Source organism: Polypterus senegalus, chromosome 10 (assembly GCF_016835505.1).
Source record: "Polypterus senegalus isolate Bchr_013 chromosome 10, ASM1683550v1, whole genome shotgun sequence".
In the NCBI taxonomy this organism is placed as follows: domain Eukaryota; kingdom Metazoa; phylum Chordata; class Cladistia; order Polypteriformes; family Polypteridae; genus Polypterus; species Polypterus senegalus.
In genome coordinates this window covers 73,937,177-73,954,729 of record NC_053163.1, presented here as the reverse complement: position 1 = coordinate 73,954,729, position 17,553 = coordinate 73,937,177, and the positions used below count along the sequence as shown (strand labels likewise).

At 37.7% G+C, this 17,553-nt stretch overlaps 1 protein-coding gene and 1 long non-coding RNA gene across 2 annotated transcripts in view; one reads left to right on the top strand and one right to left on the bottom strand.

Moving 5' to 3' along the window:
* Positions 1 to 17,553, top strand: part of lpar4 (lysophosphatidic acid receptor 4) — a 125,743-nt gene that overhangs the window by 745 nt on the left and 107,445 nt on the right. The gene's annotated exons all lie outside the window — the stretch shown is intronic.
* Positions 1 to 17,553, bottom strand: part of LOC120537212 — a 69,268-nt gene that overhangs the window by 47,994 nt on the left and 3,721 nt on the right. The window contains exon 3 of the long non-coding RNA XR_005635282.1: positions 7,241 to 7,399. This is a non-coding gene — a long non-coding RNA (uncharacterized LOC120537212). The remainder of the gene's footprint in view (positions 1 to 7,240; positions 7,400 to 17,553) is intronic.

The window sequence follows — 17,553 nt, the reverse complement described above, 5'->3', positions numbered from 1 at the left end:
CATGGCCAAGTCATCTCTTTTATTTGCCTTTTGTGTAGCATCATAATGCGCTCCATGTGGATTGCAGCCTCTATGTGTGGAAAAAGGTCTCAGAATAAATGCAGTAAAAGCAGGATACATACAGTATGCTTAATGTGAGTTCAGAGTAAAAGGGATTTTCTGCTGGAAACACTTCTAGAAAGGAAGGTTGAAAGGCAAGACATCATAAAGCTGTAAAAGTGGAGTGCACTATTAAATTGTATAAAATACAGAATGTCAAAGATGTTCTTGTTATATACCATACAGAACATCCCACTGCCTAAAACTCTAATTCACCACAGAGTCAGCCACTGTTAGCCAGTAGCACCATACTAATGTGAAATATTTTTTCAATGCTAAAAAGAAGTGCACCACCCTTACAGTCCTCCCTGACTTCCCTTAACATGGCCTGATAGCCATCTTTCTCTCAACCTCACTCTGCAGGCTGTGATGCTGAATTGTAGAACCAGAATATTATTGATGTAAACATGTAGTTGGCATTGATAATAATACATTTGTATAACATCACCAAATTCACTTAATCCAGCTCAGGGTTGTGGGAATCCAGACTCAATGATTCAGCTAAAAAGGCACTACATTCCAGTCTATCACTGGGCCCACTGACATACAAACTCCATATTACCACTGAAGTGGGACAATTAAGAATAACCAACTAACCTAACAAACACATCTTTGGGTTGTGCGAGAAAACAAGAAACTAAAACTCATACAGACACGGATAAGATTTATGCATTTCACACAGATAGTAATTGGGCATGGCAATCAAAAACCATGGTGCTAAATCCATGAGAGAGCATAACTAACCACTGTGTCAGTATCCATATTAACGGTGACAACCAGTGACCTGATAGTAACCCTGATAACAGTAATTATAACCTGTTTGTTTGATAGAGAATGTTAACGTATGATTGCAACACTGATAATACATCCATCCATCCATCCATCCATCACATACAAACATTAGGTCGTTCTGTACATAGAGTAACATAGACACTTGGAATAAGCTACCAAGTAGTTTGGTAGACAGCAGGACTTTAGGATCCTGCAAAACTTGACTTGATGTTATTTTGGAAGAATTAAGTGGATTGTATTGACAAGCTTCTTGTTCTTGTCCAGATTGTTCTAATGTTCTAAGTTACCTAAATCTCCCATTCCCTGTACTGGATAGTAACCCTGATGACAGTAATTACAACCTGTTTGTTTGATTTAGAATGTTAACGTATAATTGCAACACTGATAATACATCCATCCATCCATTATCCAACTCGCTATATCCTAACTACAGGGTCACTGGGGTCTGCTGGAGTTTAACATTATGGGGGTGGTGTTGGATTTTTTGTGAGCTTATTGGGGCAAGCTGCCTCATCAATCTGCCCCAAAATGGGACAGCAATTTTTGCAAGGTGTAGTCATGCTTCATAGTGGGCAGGTTTGGAGTCATTATTATTGTAACTTTTACTTTGTCATAAGGATGCTAAGATTCACACCATCCAAAGATCATATTATTATGGGTACCCTAAAAACACACACAGATTCACACACAGAGACACAAGTTTTGTCCTACCAGGTTCCCATTGCAGTGTGAAGATATGGTGTGATTGAGGGCATTCTCTGAGCAAAAACATATCCAACCACAATAAATCCACAGGAACAAGCAGGCACAGGACAGCACATACATCCAGATAAAAACTTGTAACCACAATAGTTGAAGTTGTAATCCAATGGTGTGTGTGATGAGTAGAAACACAAACAGAAAAATGATTGCGGTCGTCTTGCAGTCTTTTTGGCTCCTTTTTAAAGAACCTGCTTGATGAATCTTCTTCCCAGCAACCCCTGCACCCTCCCGAATTTGCCCAATAGTATAATACCGCCGGATCTGCTGAGAGTTATTTGCTGAGGCTATTTTAAGTTGTACTGCTACAACATTTCAGAAAATGTGTAGGAGTTGTGCTGTTTTACAAGTCCATATTTATTCATTTATTTCTATTTTATTTATTTATTTTGCCTTTAATGTTTCCCAAAAGGAAAAAAACACATTTGTTTTACATAACCAAATGTACCTCTCTATTTAAACCACCAGTTAAACTGACACTTTATGATGACAATGATGATGATGATGACAGATTAATCATAATTTTATAAAGTAAGCTTCATAAACATATACATTTCATTTAAATTAACTGAAAAACTCTATACAATCACAAATTAAATGAAACTGAAGCATAATGGCTGTTTGCTAACATTTACCCATGATCCCAGTTTACTATATCCTTGTCAGCATAAGCAAATAATGCAATGGAACTATCCAATCAATCCATAATGCTATGCTTTTAAATTTAAGATTTGCCTCTTGCCCCTAATTCATTGGTCAACAGTCCCATCTTCAATTTTAAAGCACAGTATTATTGGAATGCCTCTAATGTTTATGATGTCCGCTGATGTTTTTGGAAGTGACTATTAATAATATTTTAGTAACAAATGCATGTGTTCTATGCATTTTGAGCATACAACAGGATAACTGATATGTGGATCATGTGACATAAGTAACATGACCGTTTTTTCCCAGCCTAGTAATCCACAAGATCAGTCTCTAAAGCATCTGTTTTGCGAATCACTCAGATTGTGATTGCGCATCGCCAATGTTGTGGACAGAGTGGCACAAAATAGTAAAAAGGGTATTGAAGCTTCAAAACATACAGACAAAATCAGTCTGCCTCCCTAAATCAGCATCACCCCAGGTAACCAGAATCCAAACTCTACTGGCAGGCTTTGGCCTTTAGAAGCCTCAGAAATGTGCAAAAGACTTTCAAAGTCCACAATATCCTAAATGTTCAAACTGTTTAAAAAATGCACTTCAAGATACAGGAAAACACTAAACCATTTGACTTAAAGGACAAGGTCAATGCAAAATATTTATAAATAAAGGATTTATTTATATTAAAGAAAAGAAGAACAAAAATAACAAAGCAAGGAAAAATTAAGGCAGAAATATTAAAAAATAAGGAAAAATCCATATGTTTAAAAAGGCAACACAAGCCCCTGCACCAATAGCATAAGTCAAAAACCAGTAGAAAAAAATCACAAATAACAGCAAATCCAATAATACTACTTACAAGAGCCCAATGCTTTAAGTTAATGTTAGTGGTAAATGTACCATACTTTGCTTAGTTTTGAACTTGAATATAACATAGACAATATATTTGACATAAAATAGATAATGGAGGATTCAGTAAGTTAAAGTTAACAGAATGTTCTTAATGTTAGCTCTGTGTGACAACAGAATAGCCCTTAGATTGAAGCCAGACAGCTAGAAAGACGTGTTAAGGGCATAGAGTTTTATGACTGTCATGTTCACTATATGCATTGATGGGGTGAATGAGATAATATATATAAACCTAAAAGATATGTAACATAAATACTTAATACTCATGTAGAAAACTACAATTATCTCACATTAGCGCAAACAAACGAAAAATATTACTCGGTGAAATAACAGAACAGCGAAAATACTGTTTGAGGATGTCTGGGGGAGAAGAGAGGCAAGGCAGTGAATTTAAAACATTTGAAGCGCCGCACAAAATGCAGATCACGTGGCACAGGAGCAGCAGCAAGCCAGCAGCTGATCGAGCAAAGAAGAGGTAAAAAAGAATGAATTTGTTTCCCAATGTATCACCGTTTAAGAGGAGTGGCCATGTCTCTTTGGGGTGCGTTCAGCCCCCTTCTTTACAACGGTGCATGGCGCATGGCAAGGGGGGAAAGGGGTTGGCGAGTGAAGCGAGTAGTGGGCAAAGCCCCCTAGTTAAAATAAAAATAAACATAATACACACATAGCAAACAATTAATAAACAAAATAATTGCATAACGCACAAGAGAACCAAACACATCACCAATAACAAAACATACAAAATTATATTTAAAAATAAACAAAAATAGTAAAGTAAAGAAAACTTTACTTGAACCAGACACAAGACCCCAATTAAACCAGGACAGGCAACAATGAGACCCACTTCAAACATCCAACTGCACTCCATTCTGTAAGAATGCCATGGTGGTCAGTTGGTAGCATCAGGGCACACGTTTGAATGATGTTCCTGCCTCCTGTTTTCATAACCACAAAAATTCAGCATATTTATAGTTAGTAAAGTGAAAAAGGTTATTTAAACAATTTCATTGTATACAGGAATTTTCATAAAGCAGCTCAGCGGAAGCCAGTATATAACTGATAAATGGAGAACAACTCTTCCACTGAGGTCAATGATGCATGTTGTGTTTGATCAAACATGGTCTGTCAATTTATTAGTAATTAGTAACAGGTTACTAATTAAGAAAATGGCTGGAAAGAAAAGCTGTAGTCACTGTGGCCCTCTAGGAACTGTGTTTGACTCATCTGGTCTATGAGGAGAGAAATGATAAGGAACATATTGTTAACAAAAAGTACACAGTATGATCACCAATCTATCTATCTATCTATCTATCTATCTATCTATCTATCTATCTATCTATCTATCTATCTATCTATCTATCTATCTATCTAGTAATGCCTTCATCTATCTATCTATCTATCTATCTATCTATCTATCTATCTATCTATCTATCTATCTATCTATCATGTAATGCCTTTATCTATCTATCTATCTATCTATCTATCTATCAGGCTCAATCTTACTGAACAAGTGGGCACCATTTTCAAAAGTGATTAACTGAGTAAATATGCCATTTATTCTGATTGAATCTTTTCTGGTCTAATAATGAGCATCAGATGATCCAAAGGTGATTTTTTTTTAAAGGGAGTATGTACTTTGTCCTTGATGATTAACTGGTTTAATTATATATTTAAAGTAATTAGTCACTTGCTACTAAGAAATCAAAAAATCAAAGCACAGTTAACTCACTATAACTCACTGCCCCTGTTGAGTTTGTCTATTTTGTACCTGCTTGCATGGGTTTTTCTCCTGGTCCTCTGGCTTTCCTCTTACATACCAAGAACTCGTATTCTGGGTTAACTGACTCCTCTTCATTAACCCTGTATGAGTGAGTGTGGCTTTCGATGTCCATGTATTGTGTGATGGATTGGCACACTGCATATTGTTGGCTCTATCTGCTGCTGGTGTATGCTGAAGCTCTCCATTAATTAATTTATGCAGGTTTGAAAGTGCAAGGATGGATGAATTAAAGTAAAATATCAGAAAAAAATACTGTAAAATCACATGACCAAATAAAATACTAACGCTGTATTCATTCCTTTATGTTTTTTCACTCAAACCCAGACACAAAAATAATGTAATCCTTATGTTTTAAATTATGTAATAATTTCCATGCTTTGCACTCAAAATAATGTCATATTCAAAAACCCACTGTGGCTGTAAGGTAAAAAATAGCCCTGGACAGGCCCCTGAAATCAAATAAACCATACCCCCATTTTTTTTTTAGTTATTCTCATTAACAATATTCACATGCCTACTTTAGATAAATATTTAATGTGGTGGTGCAACAGTTAGTGCCATTACAGTCCGAATCCTGCTCCTGGATGCTGTCTGAGGGATGTCTGCACATTCTCACTCTGTCTGCCTCCAAGACCTCTAATCATTCCCACAGAAATGGGTTTTAGGCTAATTCTAAATTGGCTCTGTGCAAGTGTGGATGTGTGCATGAGTGGTCTCTGCAATGGACTGGTGTCACATACTCCAAAGCTGAGTCCTGCCTTGTGCTTGCTGCTGGTATATTGGGCTCCAATTCTCTGACACCTTCATTTGGACAATACAGGTTAGAGAATATTATTTAATCAAAGATGGAAATAATATTCTATGTAGAATTTTGCAGAAGTGGATTAAGTTACTCACTACTCTAGAAAAAGCCGATACCTTACCTTAAAAAATTAGCATTCTATACTTAAATATGGAGTTAAGCAGGCACAAAAATGTTTTTCTCTGTAAATTCACACAGGCAAAAATAGAAATCAAATAACCTTCCACACCGAACTGAGCGATGGACTAACTGCAGAGAGGCCCAAGGACAGGAACAGATTTATTTTTAATCTACTCCAGAAGTTTGATTGCTATGAAATGACAATTTCATGTCGGAATGTTGCCTAGACAAGTGTGATTGAAATTAAACACTCTGCTCTGACACATCCCACTCTAAGTGTGAGCTTCATGATGCTTTGACAGGGTGCTCGATTGGCTTTGGCAATGTGTGTAGATCATATGGCTTAAAAGGGACACCCAGTGGGAAGAAAATTTACATGAGCAGGTTTTCATATTCAGAACTGAAATTAGGATGTTTGATTAGATATGTCATGATTTGTTAAATTAAAACAACTGAAAATTTCAACAAAAAAATAAACCAACTTCTATTTTCTGAAATTCTTCCTACAAGAAGACAGGGCTATTTTTCAACAAGAAGCTCACAATATTATGCACAGATCACTGCTGTATTTCATTATGAGTAGATAAGAGCTCAAGACAATAGGTGGTGCCCTAAAAGTAGACAGAGAACGAGTGGAGAGAAAGACCAGAGAAGACTGGCAGAAGCTGTGCCAGATTAAACAAATGGGCAACTGGGTGAGTGCCCAGGAACAAAAGAACCCATGAGGTGACTAGCACAAAAAACACTGACTCACAAATTCACAAGCATCTCAGTTTTGCTTTTGCCAGTGGAATCACAAAAACAATTAACAAAAGCTCTCACAAAGTTAAATAAAGCAAGTTTAAAATAATAAAGTTAAGATTCCAGGCGAGTACTTTCTCTACAGTGGTGGCCCCCATTAAGACAAGAAAATGTATTAAGTGGCTGTACTAAAAGGAAAAAAAGAAAACAAAAAAAGTAAAGAATTGCGGCTACAGAGCAAAATTAAACTGAAATCATTAGTTGAAAGATAAAATTTCATGACCATGACTATTAGCAGAGAAAAGGCTAATACCAGCTCTTTTGTGACAGCTAAACCCATCTTTGAAGAGGAGACTAAAATTATTGTAATCTTACGTAGGGCCCACCTACTCAGAAGCAGAAGACTAATGTCAGTGAATCTGATGATGATGGAGTCCAGGCCTCACCAAATAACTGGCAGCAGAAACCTTACAGCAGCTCTGTAAACTCTGAATAATGAGGACCACTTACAGAGTGTAGTGTAGAAAGGTGAATGAAGTTGCAGGACAAAAGGCCCATTTAACATAAAAACAAGAAATGAAATTAAAATTATGCACCTTCTTAAGGAATGTACTTGTCCTCTCTGAATCTACTAATGATCATATCAGGCTTGGGTCAGCACAAAAGCAAGGTCAGCATTAGAATAAGCGGTCTCCTTTCCCAGAAAAGGTGAGGCTTCCTTTGCTTTAGTGTCATCGAGGAGCAGTTTCTCAAGGCTGTGAGAAAAAAAAAGGAGGCAAGACTATTAGCGATGGTGCCGGGGAAAAGATACCCTCTGGTGCGCATGCATGACGAGAGTAAGTAAGGATCTTCATATGAGAAAGAAACCATTTTGGCCTATTTTTTGTCCTGCTCTTTTTTCATATTTATGTATTATCCTGTTTTAGTACTGATATAGGTCATTTGCCTAGTTCTTTTGATTTGGTGTAAAGATCTGGATTCTGCAGAAATTATAGATCTTTAATTTTAATGTTGATATTTTTGTTGTGCATTTTGTTAAGCTTTTTCAGTATTGCCCTCTTTTAGTATATATACTAGTACATAGGACATTTGTTAGTCTTGGCAACAGCAGATCCAGCTCAGCACCAGTCACACAAGGAGCTCCTCAGTGCTCTGTTCTCGGCCCTCTGCTCTTCTGTGTCAATATGCTTCCCCTTGGTCATATCATTCATAGCTTTGGGCTGGGTTATCATTTTTATGCAAATGATACTCAACTCTATTTCAATGTTAAAATTGAAACTTCACCAGAGCTTTCTCAGCTCACAACTTGTCTTAGTGAAATTAAAACCTGGATGGAGCAGAACTCTTTAAAACTAAACTGCAACAAAACTGAACTCCTGAAAATTGGCACTAAAGTGCCACTTAAGAAAATGATGATCTTGATGGTGATCTCATTAGACCTTCTTCTAATGCAAGGAATCTTGGTGTCATCTTTGATTCCCCCCTTTCTTATTCCACCCACATAAACTACATTAACAAACATTCTTACTTTCACCTCCATAACATACCCTGTGTTTGCTCATTCCTCTACGTTTCTAATTCTGAGAAACTTGTCCATGCTTTTATCACATCCCGCATTAATTATTGTTACTCCCTACTGGCAGGTGCCCCTTCTAATCTTATATCACAGCTCCAGCTGCTTCAAAACTCTACTGCAAGAGTCCTATCATTAACCAGCAACAATGATCACATCACATCAGTCCTGTTTCACCTTCACGGGTTTCTGTATCTGCACTGTACCTAACAGAATTGAATATGAAATTCTATTAATAACCTACAAATCTTTAAATGGCCTCCATGCACCAGACTACATCAGTAACCTTATCCATCACTATGCTCCTGTTCGCCCACTAAGATCCTCTGATTCTGGCAATCTTGTTTTGCCCCACACTAACCTGCACTTTATGGATGACACGGCGTTCAGCTCTGCAGTGCCCAGGTTTTGGAATGGCCTCCCTAAATTAATTAGATCAGCTGACTTAATTCATTCTTTTAAAAGACGACATAAAGCTCATCTGTTCAAGAAGGCTTTTAATTTAACCTAACATTCATTCTGCCCCTTCTTTCAGTTTACCTCTCTGTCCAGATGTTCAGGGTAATTTGTGTGTGTGTATGTGTGTGTGTTATATTACAAATGATGTTATTTGTTCAGGCTTTTCTTTTAGTGTTGAATTAAAACAAAATTCAGGAACCCATTTCCTTTGGCATTGTGCACTGTACTTTAGTTTATCTATCCCTTGAGTTTCTTGAGTAAAAGCCTCATGTTTTGTCAATATATACTGTATATAAATTGCTAAGGGATGCCTGTATATCACACAAAAATGCGTACACTCCTGGCCATTAGTGCTTCATTTTGGCCTCAATTAACAGCTTATGCTATGAGACACACAATATGACTCTGAAATTGGGCTACGACTCTTTCTTACAACCAGCAAAGATGTGGTAGCAGACCTCAGTTCACTTCACATAGCAATAGCAGAGTGATAACACCACATATCTGGCATGAAAACAGAACAGAAGAGGCATGGGCATGCGGTGTGTATGCAATATTTGTGACAGGAAGTATGACTAACTCTATGAAGAGCTACAACTAACACATTACACACACCAATAACATGTAGAACACATAATGCAGGAGTGACAAACTCTATCAGCTTCCTGCACTAATTTACACTCCAATCCCAAAACCTAATCTTATGACTGATGATTAATGACAAATGAAGAGATGACAGGTCACTTCAGCAGATACCAAAACGAGACATCAGCCTCAGCTTCTACACTGAAAAAAGTATAACATTGATGTTGTTCATTCAACGTAAATGTTCTCTTTCAAGCAACTTAAGTTTAGTCATTTAGTGTTGCAACTTGAAATATTTGGTTTCAGATCTCACTCAAAGTAAAAAAAAATGTTTGTACCAAATTAAGCTATGGTGGAGGGAATAAACGTAAAAATCCTATTTCATTTAACTTAATATTTTAGGTTGTTCATGTGCTGTGTTTCAGGGGCTGTTTGGATATTCTTTCGGTCGAACTTTCCAGTTTGATGGCTTTAAAACTTCCAAAAAACTTAAAAATTAGATTTACTTCAGTAAAAAAAACAAGTGAAGTGCACCCAATCACTCTAAATGATTTGCCTCAACTTAAAAATTGTGGGATCAATAAGCTAAAAAGAATTATATTATATTTTTTCAGTGTACAGGAAGAACAAGAATATATGATTAAGAACAAGTACACAGTACCAACAGCTCCTTATCCTTTGCATCCATGAGAGCTTCACTTAAAAATCCCCCAGAACATGATGCGTATGTGTCCATGTGAGTTGAGGACGGAAAAAAAGCAAACACCACATACAGATGTCTGTCAGGTTCAATAAGTCATGTGCATAAGTGTTCAAATGAAACGTTTAAACACTCTCATGGTCTAAAAATACACACATCTCTCCTCATTTACTTAGAAATGTGTAGGATTTCATTCATGTAAAGAGCTCTTATGCCAAGCCTTTAGAAATACAAGACAAGTTGAACAAGAAGAAGAACTGCAAGCACAGGCAGACAAGAAATTCAAGGGTACTTCCTCACCAATGCATTTACAACAAACAATACTTGGCACATGTGATGAGCACTGCTTAACCTCTAAAAGACATTAAAACTTCTACAAGAAGTAAAACACACCTCTGTTTACAACACATCATGCAATATCAACTGATCCTTATGCTTTCCGTCCATGAGAGCCTCTGTTGATAATCACCCAGAACCTGGTGCCTGTGTGTTCAGAATTCATTATTAAGTTTATCATGGATCCTAGACAGGTTCAAGAAGTAAAAGTGTACTACCAGACATGACAATGTTATAATGTTCCAACATCAAATGCTACAAACAAGCAGACACCACCCAAGCAGACAAACCCTAAGGCCTCATGTCTATACAATTGTTTTCTCAGCTCCTTTATATATGACTAGTATTGTAGGAATTTTATTGCCATTTATTCCAGTTTAAACTGATGACTAATTTCAAGTAGACCCAGTAGTAACATTATCAAATATCCTGTAGACATCCCTAATATAAGTCCTTTTAGGACCCGCTGACAACGTACCTTTATTCCTGTAACTGTCATTGAAATACTATCCAATTAAAATGAAATGTGTACTAACTGTGCATATAATATTTCAAACACACTAAAAAATGTCCAAACGACAAACTTCCAGACTTGGTCAACAGGTTTTGTTTTATTGCAGAGCCATATTTGCTTAGGGGATGGTTGGTACTCATGTCTCACAGATCCCAGATACTCGGTTCAATTCTTAGCTTGGCTAATGTCTCTCTCTGTGTAATTTGTTTGCTCTCCCTGTATCCACATGGGATTTTTCCACTACTCCAGGTTTCCACTCCCCTCCTAAAAATGTACCAGCTAGACTGACTGGCACTTCCAAACTGGCTCTGTTTGAGAAAATGTGCCCTGACAGAATTGCTCACCACCTTCTGTTTAACCAACTGGGGGTGGATGCCATCCCCAACTGACTCCAAATTGAATTAAGCAGATTTAAAAATGATTGGATGGATGAGCTTTTTCACCTTTGCCTCTTTGGCTTTTTAGTATTAAAAGATGATCTAAGGATTACAAGTTCATCCATCTTCTGTAACAAAGCTTTTTTTTTTTTTTTTGCAAATTAAAACATTTTTTTAATTTGTACATTCATTTCCAATTATATCACACAAACGTTAAAAAATTAATTTAATTTTCTGTTGGCAATGCACCCTTGCTGTTAGATGGACAGATTAGCCACTAGAGCGTTTTGCACATTTTAAATCATAGCTAGGGGCACATTTTATAAGTGGGTCACGAGTGCTTTAAGCCTTCTTTTTCTTCTGCTTTGGCTGTGCTCTTGATTTACTGTTAACGATCTGTTTAATTAAGCTCACTGTGAGAGACTCTTGGTTAAATAAGGCTGGTCAATGAATTGCTTTGCCTGATTTCCGAGGCTGTGCTCCCTCAATGGTGTCCACTGGATGAACTGATCAGACAGGCTCGGGTTGTGGCTCCTTGTCCATTACGGACAGTCTGCACAAAAGTACAAATGCATAATATTAACACCCTTATGGCTAACTGCCAAAACAGTCAACATTTGGCCAAATAAAAAATCTTATTTTTTATTTAAATATTGCATTGCTTATATGGGAAGTCCAGCAAGGGTAGTGCAATTGTAATATTTTAGTGTTAAGTGTAGATTTCACATGAATAATCACAGACAAATTAATTAAATTGCCAAGCACTGTGGTAAATAGTAGAAGTTAGGAGATATAACTCCAACTATCAACCACCCCAACATGGCTCAATGTCATTCTGGAGAATTCAAGTGCATAGGACTAACAAGCTTGTTGGGCTGAGTGTTCTTCTCAAAATCATTTGAATGTTCTAATCGGAATTTTTTAGTATTTTACGTGAACAATGAATGTATACATTAGAACAATCTAGATGAAAACAGAACATTCAGCCCAACAAAGCTCGCCAGTCCTGTCCATTTAATTTTTCTAAAAAAAAATCAGGTCAAGTTTTGAAAGTCCCTAAAATCTTACAGTCTGCCACACTATTTGGTCACTTACTCCATGTGTCTATGGCTCTCTGTTAAAAGAAAAACTTTCCAATGTTTTTTTTCTTTTAATTCCCCTTAACAAGTTTCCACCTATGTCCCCATGTTCTTTATGAACTCATTTTAAAATAAAGGTCTCAATTCACTGTACTAATTCCCTCCCATAATTTTAAACACTTCAATCATGTCTCCTCTTAATCTCCTTTTGTGTAAACTGTAAAGGCTCAGCTCTTTTAATCTTTCCTCTTAATTCATCCCCTGTTGCCCTGGAATCAGCCTAATCGCTCTTCTCTGGACCTTTTCTAGCACTGCATGTCCTTTTTGTAGCCTGGAGACCAAAATTGCACACAGTACTCCAGATGAGGCCTCACCAGTGCATTATAAAGCTTGAGCATAACCTCCTTGGACTTGTCCTCTACACATTGTGTTATATAACCTAATATTCTATTAACCTTCTTAATGGTTACTGAACACTGCCTGAAAGCTGATAGTGTCAAGTCCACTATGACTCCTAAATCCTTTTGATGTTCAGACCTCTTATTATGTATTCAAACCTAACATTTATACTTCCTACATATAATACTTTACAGTTACTTACATTAGATTTCATCTACCACAAATCTGCCCAAGCCTGTATGCTGTCCAAGTCTCTCTGTAATGATTCTAGAATATCTGCCAATCTACCCAGCTGGTATCATCTGCAAACTTAACCAGCTTGTTAGTTATATTTCTATCGAAATCATTTACTGTATATATATTAAAAACAGCAGCGGCCCTAGCACTGACCCCTGTGGAACACCACTCTTAACATCAGCCAGTTCTGATAGGGCTCCACGCACCATAACCCTCTGCTTCCTGTGTCCTTCAATGGCTTAAACATCTCATGTAAAAATATATAATGTATATTGGATTTCTCTGACATTATTCTATGCAAGGAAAGACACTTGAATGGCATTCTTTTTAAAAATATAATATGAAGTGGGTATTGGTTCAGAAAATGATGACCCTGGTTATTGTGCTTGTCTCATGTACTTCAGAACTATGGAGTTTACGTATTTTACCCATATTTATATGGCTTATATGGCTTAGCTAATAAAAACATCTTACTAGTATTGAGTGTGACCATGAATGTGAGTGTGTTTTCTGAAATTGGCCTTGTCTTCCCTAAGCCTTGTTGTGTTAAAAAACAGAAGGATGGATGGCTGGATAAAGAGCACTACAAAGAACTCATCTTTAGAATATCTCCAGTTAAGTTCCCAAGCCCTCCAACTCATCTTTCTGTGTGTTTGTTTTGAAAAAGTGAGTTGTAACACAGCTTTGATGGATGGTTAACTGAAGGGTAGTACAGTGACATGATGGTTATTGTTGCAGCTTCTCAGCTCCAGGCAGTCTGGTAGGACTTACACCTGTTCACTCACTGGGCAGAATGTGTACATTATTTCAACATCCTCAAGAGTTTTCTATGAGTGTTCAAGTTCCCCTAATATCCCAAAAGCAAATTCCAGACTTCACTTTGGCTTTGTGTATGCATGAGAGCGCCATGCATGGTGGGGCTCCTGCCAAGCACACAATGGGGTTAATATGGGCTTTGAATCCCCTTGACAATGAAATGTAAGAAGCAAGGTCAGAAAAGATGAATAACAATGTAGATTTTCCAAAGCTTCTTGAAAACCTCACTGGTGATATTATAGTAGTTTAATAGATACATTCAATTTATTTATACTCACAGTATTGTGTTACTGGGGGAAATGAAAGTGAAATAACTCTTCTAAACACAACACAACCCTTTAAAGAAGGTGGACAGAAATATTATACCCTGCTTGCATCTGCTGATCTCTTAAACGGCAGTCAATCCTTATGTGTATTCTGTCATTACCCTCATTTAGGTTATAAATAAAATTAAAACTGACAAGAGTTACGAGGAGCTCCCATGGGACATGCAGAATGGCTGCCACAACATTCCATAGCTGTGCCCTTTCTCTCCACATAGAAGCACAATTTCTAAAAAATGACCAGATGAACATGCCACTCTTAAGAACTAGGAAAGTTCTCAAAAGTCAAATTTTTGGCTTTAGATAGTTTTTTTTTACTATGTATGTGATTTTAGAATTGAATATGCCAGCTAAAGATAAAGGTAAACTCGCCTTGCTCCCCTGCCTAAGGCACTTGTTGTATACGTAATTCCAAGGCCCTGTTTTCAAGTCCTGTTTGGTGAAAACAAGTAGGGAAGCAGCAGAGAGGGCAGTGCCACCATGAGTAGGGACTCTTTACCCAGTGTGAACACTAGGAGGTGCCCAAATCCCAGACACAACTTGACAGACACAAGCCCCCAGGTTCAAAACAAATGTTCAGTGAACAGTGTACCTTTAATGGTCTTCTTTTCATACAGCACAATACTTTGTTCTCTTTTTCTCTTGCTATCCTTCCAAGAGAATGTTGTCCATCTCCTCCGACTCCCCAGGCGAAGTGGAGGGCTTCCTCTAAAGCCCCAACCCAAAAGTATTTTCTGGGTCAGGCGGAACCTGAGCCTTCGCTTCCCAACAGCACAGTCTTTTGTAACCACAGCTCCCATGTTTCCCTGCTGGTGTCCATATCAGGGTTCAGCATAAGGGATGCTGCCACCCAGTGTATGGGGGAACAACCTGTATATATTCACGGGGACCAGATAATATTTATCCTCGTGTTCTTAAGGAGGCTAGTGAGTACATATATAAAGCCTTAACACATATTTTTAAGAAGTCACTACACACTAGAGAGATTCCGAAGGACTGGAAAATGGCAAATATCATCCCATTATATAAAAAGGGTGACAGGGCAGATCCAAACAACTATAGGCCAGCAAGCTTAAAATGCATCACAGGAAAATTAATGGAAGGAATTATTAAGGATAAGATTGAGCAACAAATGGCAAGGACAGGAGTTATTCTGAACAGTCAGCATGGGTTCAGAAGAGGGTGGTCGTGTTTTACTAACATACTGGAATTCTATGAGGTTGCAACAAAAGCATACGATCAAAGTGGAACTTATGATATTATTTATCTGGGCTTTCAGAAAGCATTTGATAAGGTGCCACATGAGAGGTTGGGCATCAAATTAAAAGAAGTGGGAGTTCAGGGTGATGTTTTTAGATGGGTGCAGAATTGGCTCAGATACAGTAAGCAGAGGGTGATGGTGCGAGGAACCTCATCAGAACTGGCCGATGTTAAGAGTGGTGTTCCACAGGGGTCAGTGCTGGGGCTGCTGCCATTTTTAATATATATAAATGATTTGGATAGGAATATAAGTAACAAGCTGGTTAAGTTTGCAGATGATACCAAGATAGGTGGATTAGCAGATAATTTGGAATCCGTTATATCATTACAGAAGGATAGCATACAGGATTGGGCAAATTTGTGGCAGATGAAATTTAATGTCAGTAAATGTAAAGTATTACACATAGGAAGTAAAAATGTTAGGTTTGAATACACAATGGACGGTCGGAAAATCGAGCGTACACCTTATGAGAAGGATTTAGGAGTCATAGTGGACTCTAAGCTATCGACTTCCTGACAGTGTTCAGAAGCCATTTAAAAGGCTAACAGAATATTAAGTTATATAGCACGATGTGTGGAGTACAAGTCCAAGGAGGTTATGCTCAACCTTTATAACGCACTGGTGAGGCCTCATCTGGAGAACTGTGTGCAGTTTTGGTCTCCAGGCTACAAAAAGGACATAGCAGCGCTAGAAAAGGTCCAGAGAAGAGCGACTAGGCTGATTCCAGGGCTACAAGGGTTAAATTATGAGGAAAGATTAAAAGAGCTGAGCCTTTACAGTTTAAGCAAAAGAAGATTAAGAGGTGACATGATTGAAGTGTTTAAAATTATGAAGGGAATTAGTACAGTGGATCGAGACTGTTATTTTAAAATGAGTTCATAAAGAACACGGGGACACAGTTGGAAACTTGTTAAGGGGAATTAAAAAAAAACATTGGGAAGTTTTTCTTTTAACAGAGAGCCATAGACACATGGAGTAAGTGACCAAATAGTGTGGCAGACTGTAAGATTTTAGAAGAAATAAGTGAATAGGATTGGCGAGCTTTGTTGGGATTAATGGCCTGTTCTCATCTAGAGTGTTCTAATGTTTTAATGTTCTAATGTAAGATTACAGTCTCCCATTGTCCCGTATATGTGATCTCCTGGTTGGGAAATAATCCAGGATGCTCATCCATTTTGTTGCTGTGATGTCTGTAGTGTTATTGTACTTCCTTTCTGTACAATTCATTATGTTGGCCTCCTGGCTGGGGGGGGTGATGGAGTAGTGAGTCCATCCTGGCTGAGACACCAATCCATCTGTTACACTGGCAAAATTGCATCAAAACATAGCCAACAGCATTCAAGCTGTCTTCTTAGCTAAGCCTTCTTATAAATCACCTCTTGATTGTAATATTTATGATAAGCACCATGGGATAGAATGCTTTGGTGAAATTAAATGACTCACCACTGCATCTTATAGGGATGGAGTGGAAACGTTTAGCTATTGAAATAGATTTGTGTGCCCCCTACCAAGAGTAACATCCTACTGTATTGTGAATGCCATGAGCTGATCCCACAATAGAGCGTGGTGTTTACGTGGCATTCAATCTCTGGCTTTTTTTGTGAAACTCATGGACACTGGTAGCTAGAAAATCATCAGGACCCTTGACAGAGCTCTGTTCCTCTATATTCTCCATTGTTAAAAACAGAACAGAATGTTTAGTTCTGATATTATATTCCGATTTCTTTCTTGCTGTGCTTAGAAATAACTTACAGTACACTTAAGGATGCTCCTGATTCTTTTTAGAAGAACAACCAGTCCAGTTTGCCTCCAGTTCTAGTAGGTCTACATGTCTCACTTTCCTCTATACCCTTATCCCTAAGTCTCTACTTGCAGTGCTTCTTTCAGATGTAGGCCTTAGGTTTTCTGGTTCAAATGCCATCAATGTATAACCCCAACCTGGTCACTTAATGCCAGAGCTGTAAGCCACTGAACTTTTAATTTGTGTTGTTTACCCAAAATGTAATAAAGTATAGAGCAAAATAAATAAAAAGTTGAATTGTGAAGGAATATGGAACAAACTTCTCAAGATGCAGATCCTTGGTTCCCCATGTACTGGCATCTGACTAATATGGGCGTTTTGGCAGTAGATCTTAAACAGGTTGAACCTCTCATGTGCTAATCCACCAATTTCTAGCCAATGAGTGCCTCTGTTTCTTTTACACTCCACACATTTCTCTTTCGCTCGTCTTCCCCATTAACCAATCTTTG